This window comes from Micromys minutus (assembly GCF_963924665.1).
Source record: "Micromys minutus genome assembly, chromosome: 32".
In the NCBI taxonomy this organism is placed as follows: Eukaryota; Metazoa; Chordata; class Mammalia; order Rodentia; family Muridae; genus Micromys; species Micromys minutus.
The window spans coordinates 18,046,661-18,053,569 of NC_137967.1; positions in this window are offsets into that span (position 1 = coordinate 18,046,661).

Sequence of the window (6,909 nt, forward strand, 5' to 3'; positions counted from 1 at the left end):
GTGAACCCCAAAAGATTGCACTGTAGGCAAGTCAGTGAGTACCAGCTTAATTAATGACTGATGTCCAACCCATTGTAGGTGGTGTCACACCTGAGAAGGCGTTCTTGGGGTATAAGGAAGCAGGCTACACAAACCATGGAGAGCGAAGCCGTAGGTAGGGTTCCTCCACGTCTTCTGCTTGAGTTCCTTCCTGCCCTGGCTTCCCTTCAGATGTGCTTAATAAACTGTAAGGTGAAATAAACGCTTTCCTCATTGAGTTGCTTTTGGTCATTCTGCTTCACTAGAGCAGTAAGACACTCTCCTAATGTCCATATATCGGCAAGAGAATGTTCTGTGGTATATGCCCGCTTCACACGGGGCATGCAGAAAGTTCCAGTTACCCACGGCACTTAGAGCCAGGCGAGTTCTCCGGTATCTATATAGGAAGTTCCCACTGACCACAGGGATTCAAGAGTCCTTACAAGTTCACAGAGAACTTAGCCTGTTGCCCGTACGATTGTAGGACTCAGGCTCTCACTGTGTAGTCCAGGATGGCCACAAACCGAGTTAATCTTTCTTCCTCAGTCTCCCAAGTGCTAAAAATAGAACCATGAAGACCGTGCCTGGCCCCTGGCCTTGGTGAAGGGCACTGACTGCTCTTCTAGAGGACTTAGATTTGATGCCAAGCATCCATGTGGTGGCTCCTAAGTGCTGGATAACTCCAGTACTAGGGATCCCATGCCTTCTTCTGAACTCTGCGGGCATAGTAAGGCACACAAGTTGTTCCCATCCATTCCTACAAGGAAACACTCGTGATGCATATTTAAAACTTAAAACAAGAACATATTAGCTTGGCAATGGTGGTGCACACCTTTAATCCTAGCACTTGGGGCAGAGGCAGGTGGACCCTCTGAGTTCAAGCAAGGCTAGCCTGGTCTACAATAAATGAGTTAGTTCCAGGACAGCCAGAACTATATATAGTAAGACCCTGTCGCCCAAACAAACATGCAAAAAACATTTGGATAGCCCCTAGTGAATGGTTCTTGGTGGCCACCAAGTGCTGGGGGCTGGGTTCACAACAGTTACAGAGAATTCTTAGAGTTTGCAAATGCACACTGGCCTTGTGGGGTTTGGATACAAAGAAGATTATGCTGTCCCCAGGGAGGCCACTGCTGAGCACACACTTCCCGCTGTCCACAGAAGCCTCTGTTATAAAAGAGGCTCAAATGGATCTGAGTGAAGGTGAGTTTCACATCGGGTGTGAGGATTAAACAAACACATCCTGCCAAGAAAATGCTCCGCTGTCGGGCACGATCACACTTTCTGGCTCTAGTGTGATTATGGTGTCCAAAGAGGGGATAGTCCCCCACTCACCCATACTGAACGTTACAGCTTGCAGGGAGACCTGTCAGTGGGAGTTTACCGGAGCCAAGGTTTATGGAAGGAAAGGTGTATATTCAGGGAGCTGTATCCTGCCCCCCCCCCCCAAGAATTACATAAACTACAGTTAATTTACATACCCAGTTACACTATTGTGTGGGGGAGGGGTGGTGTTGCAGGAGGTAAGACCTCGCTGCCTTAGGTTGCCTGGGGTCAAATCACAGCTGGGATTCTTCCCAAAAGGCGAGATACGGGAAAGGTCACTAAATGCCTACTGCCTTGATTTCCAACTCTTTTAAAATGAGAATAGGGCTGAGGGTGTGGCTCAATGGGAGAGCACAAGCCAAATCCCTGCTTGAGGTCCTGGGTTCCATTCCCGGCAGAAAGAGGGGAAAGGGGCATAAAAGACCTCTCTGCTGGGTTTATTAGAAAGGCAGAGTAGTTAGAGCGGTTCTGGCTGGTGCTCTTTGAATGGCAGGATGAAGTTCCACACTTTTTAAAAAGAAGAAAGAAGACCCTGGCCTGGGTCTGGGATAGCAAGGCTTGGGAGGTGGAAATGGGCGGATCCGGATGGTCAGGAGTTCAAGGAAAACCTTGGCCTGAGAGCAAGCTGGAGGTCAGCCAGGGCTAAAGGAGACCCTATTTCAGGAAACAACAAGGAAACCAAAGGAACAACTATATTCATCATGAAGAAATTCTAAGGCAGGAAGTAATCCTAGCATGTTAGAGGCTGGTGCTGGAGGCTCAGCGAGACCTGGGCTACGTGAGCAGACCTTACCTGAAAAAGCAAAAGGAGAAAGAAAAAAAAAAAGGCTAAATGTTTAAGAACCATTATTTATGGGCTGGAGAGATGGCTCAGAGGTTAAGAGCACTGGCTGCTCTTCCAGAGGTTCTGAGTTCAATTCCCAGCAACCACATGGTGGCTCACAACCATCTGTAATAGAATAAAGTGCCCTCTTCTGGTGTGTCTGAAGACAGCGACAGTGTACTCAGATAAATAAGTAAATCTTTAAAGAAAAAGAGAAACATTTACTCAATCTAATTTGTGCATTATATGTATGTATGTATATTTCAGAATATTACTTAGTACTCTGATTTATTACCAGTTATAAGTTATTTTATTTATTTAATGAGTTGGGAATGTAGCTTAGTACAGGACCTCAGGCTTAGTGTAAGCAAGGCCCTGGGTTTTATCCCCAGCACTGTAATAAATAATAAATTTGCAATAATAGAAAAGAGGACAAGGGAGAAGGTCTATCAGGTAGAGGTACTTGCCACCAAATCTAAATCCCAGAGTTCAATTCCCTAAAAGTTGTCTCCTAAACTTCACTTGGGTGATGTGGCACATACATGTTTTCTCCCCAGCATGGATTTCTCTGAGTTCTGGTGCAGCCAGGAATAACAAATGAGACTGGTCTCAACACCCTTTAAACATCCCCCATCAAAAAACAAACAAGACAGAGCAGAGGCTGGGAAAAATGGTAATCAAAAGTGCTGACTGGTCTTCCAGGGCAGCATCCGTAAAGTCAATTCCTAGCACTCACCAGGCAGCTCAGAAACACTCTAACTCCAGTTCCAGGGCATCTGACACACGCTTCTCACCTGCATGGGCACCAGGCACACATATGATATACAAGCACCCATACCTAAAACACTCAGACATACACACACAATAAAATAATTTTGGAGGTAAAAGTTTTGGTTTTTGGTTTGTTTGGTTGGTTGGGTTTTTTTGTTTGTTTGTTTTGTTTTGTTTTTGAGGACAGGGTCTCACTTTATTGCTTTGGCTATCCTGGAACTTGATATGTAGACCAGGCTGGCCAGCCTCAAACTTACAGAGATCCACCTGCCTCTGCTTCCTAGGTGCTGGAAAACAATATCCAATTTTTTTTTAAAGAATACTTTGCCTAAGGTGTTAGACTTCGAAAATTATAGCACACAGCTGAGCATGTCGATTTAAACCTTTTAGTCTCAACACTCAGAAGGCAGAGGCAGGCAGATCTCTGGGAGTTCGAGGCCAGCCTGGTCTACAGTGGGAGTTCAGGACAGCCAGGGCTGGTTACACTGAGAAACTCTATCTCAAAAGCCAATATATATATATATTGTGTGTGTGTCACAGAGAGGGGGAGTCCACACACACTAACCGGTCCCCAAATATGAGCTTATACTTGAAACCAAAGCACTTGGGACAGGGGCAGAACTACCACAGACTGAATGAGATTGAGGCCTGACCCACACAGTGACCGAAGTTGAAATGAACAACAGGACACAGTGGTGCAAACATCAAATGCCATTCTACTCCAGAGCTGCAAGCTGCAGGACCAGGAGTTTGTTCAAAGCCAGCCTCAGCTACACAGTAGGTTCAAACTCATCTTGGGCTACAGGAGACTTGGTCAAAACAAACAAACAAACAAACAAACAAATCTAAGGGCCCCGGCAAGCACATAAGTAGCAGAGGACAGCCCCATCCTGTAGAGACTTAACACACCAGGAAAGGGGGATACAGGGGTGAAGTGGGGTAGGGAGCACCCTCTCAGAAGCGAAGGAGATGAGGGAGGGGGTGACAGGTGACTAGCTTTTGGAGGGTATATGGGGAACAGGGGCAAAATTTGGAATTAAATAAGTGAAAAAATAAAAAAACAAATAAACAAAAAAAAAAAACTAAGGGTGGAAGGAAACACCAAACTATGCATTTATGTGTTGTTTTCCGTTTTATTTTGCAGCTAAAACATTTTTACATCATCATCATCATCAATATTATTTACCTCCAGACTGTGGTTCCCCCCAACCCCCCTGTTTTTGACACAGTGTCTCAGTATGAGGTCCTGGCTGTCCTCCAGCTAGCTTTGTAGACAAGCCTCCCAGGCATCAAACTCACAGAGATTCTTCTACAGCTGCCTTCTCTGTGTAGGCTGGATTAAAGGCATGTGCCACCAGGACACCAGGCCCGACTTGCTTTTTTTTTCCCCCTTTACATTTACTTTTTTATCAGATGTATTTATTCTATGTATATGCACGGCAGCGTACCATGTGTGTACATTACCCATAAAGGTCAGAAGAGGGCTTTGAGTTCCCTGGACATGGATAGTTTTGAGCCCCAACTTGAGGTGAGTGCTAGGAACTGAATCAGACCCCTGCCGAGACCACAGTGCTCTACAGCACCCAGAATACTCTGCAGCCACAATTTCCTTTGATCTTTTGGACAGGATTTACACTGTATCAATCAGACTGGCCTCACCTCTGTAGATAACCTAGATGAGACTTCAAACCTGAAATCCTCCTGTCTCAGCCTCCTGGGTACTATGATTACACGGGGCTTAAGCCATTGTGCTTTGCTTCAAAGTATTTTTGCAGCACTAAAGAGGTGGCCTAGCTCTTAGGGGCACGTGCTGCTCTTGCAGAGGACCCAGAGCTGGTTCCCATCACCAAGACAGCTAAGGGTCTGTGTCTCCAGTTGAGGGGCCCCCCCCCCCGCACCTTCAGGCTCACAGTGCACTTGCAAAAACACAGGGAAAGATTTCTACTCGTACAAGAAAAAGAAATCTTTAGAGGGTGGGATGGAGATAAGGCACAGCAGCTAACAGCACTTGCTGTTCCTCCAAGGACAGAAGTTCCTTGCCCAGCATCTAAACCAGGAGCCTCAGATCTGCCTGCAATCCACTTGCAGAGGATTGGACCCCTCTGGTCTCCAAGAGCACCTGTCTTCACACGCACGAACAACCCCACAGATGCACACACATGCACACGTAACTTCAAATAATTTTAAAAATGAATCTTGGGCTGAAGAGATAGCTTAGGGGTTAAGGGTACTTGTTGCTCTTCAAAGAGGACGTGGGTTCAGTTTTTAACACACACATTGGGCGACTCACAGTTGTCTGTAATTTCAGATCCTGGGGGTTTGATGTTGCCCTCTGGTCTCCTTGGGCACCCATACAAGTGAATACATTCATACACACACACACACACACACACACACACACACACACACACACACACACACTTCTAAAAAATATTCTCAAGAGTCATGACATCTATGTTTTTAATTCCAGCACAGGGAAGGGAGCAGCAGGCAGGATCTCTGTAAATTTGAGGCTAACCTGGTCTATATGATGAATTCCAGGCCAGCTAGACCCCAACAATGACACCCCATTCTCAATTTCTTCTTTTCAAGTATGGTGCTGGGTGGGAGCCAAGGGTCTCAGACATGTTAAGCATATGTTCTACTGCTGAACCACACCCCTCAGTCTCAGGGCTTTGATTATTTATTACATATGAGCACACTGTAGCTGTCTTCAGACACACCAGAAGAGGGCATCTGATCCCATTCCAGATGGTTGTGAGCCATCATGTGGTTGCTGGGATTTGAACTCAGGACCTCTGGAAGAGCAGTCAGTGCTCTTCACCGCTGAGCCATCTCTCCAGCCTGATAATTTTTATTCAGAGAAGAAAAGTCTCTCTTGTTTTGTGAGATAGGGCCTATCCATGTAGGGCTGACAGGCCTAAAACCTACTACATAGACCAGGTTGGCATTGAACTCATGACTCTCCTATTTCTGCCCCTAAGTGCTGGGATTGCAAGCATGCCCCATCATGTCTGGCTAGCCTAACACTTTTTAGGGAGTCTGTAGTAGCCATGAGCCAGAAGGCACACCTGTCACCTCAGCCCTCAGGAGGCTATGGTAGGCAGATAGCTCTGAATCTGAGGTCAGCTTGGTCTACATGGTGAGATACCAACTCAAAGACAAATCGTATATGCTGCCACGATCTAATTGGTAATCTTGTCCATGTGTGCTCCGGGAATGGGTGTTGGGGAAGGGATTCTAGGGCCAAGAAAACCTGCGTAATGAGACAACTCATCCACCAGGAAGTGGTATTGGACACAGGTCACTAAGGAACCGTACCATCAACTTGAGACAATGATAAAATGGGATATTTAACCTCCCCCCACCTCCACGGCCTCGTTAACAACATTTTATTTATTTTCAGCGTGTGTGGCCCAGAGAGTATGTAAGTGCTCTATGTGTGGGTCTGGTGCCATTGGAATGAGAAGATGGCACCAGGTCACCTGAAACCGGAGTTACAGTGGTTAGCCTGCCGCCCGCCATCTGTGCACTGGGAAGCAGACCCACATGTGTCTTCTATGAAAGACAACCAGTCGGCTTTAATCTCAGCACTCGGGAGGCAGAGGCAGGTAGATCTCCGAAATTGAGGCCAGCCTGGTGTACGGAGTGAGTTCTAGGACACCCAGGGCTACACAGAGAAAACCCATCTCAAAAACAAAAGAAAAAAGAAAAACAAGGAATGTTCTTAACCACTGAGCCATCTCTTTAGTTCTATCCATCATCATCATCATCCCCACCACCAACACCATCACCATCATTATTTTGGAAAGACAGGGTTTCTCTGTGTAGCCCTGACTGTCCTGGAACTCTGTCTGTAGACCAGGCTACCCTGGAACTCACGGATCCTTCTGCCTCCAACTCTCAAGTGTGTTGATTATTGTGAGCAACCACCCTACTTCCTTCACCCTTATGGGAGAGCTCACTTGAAA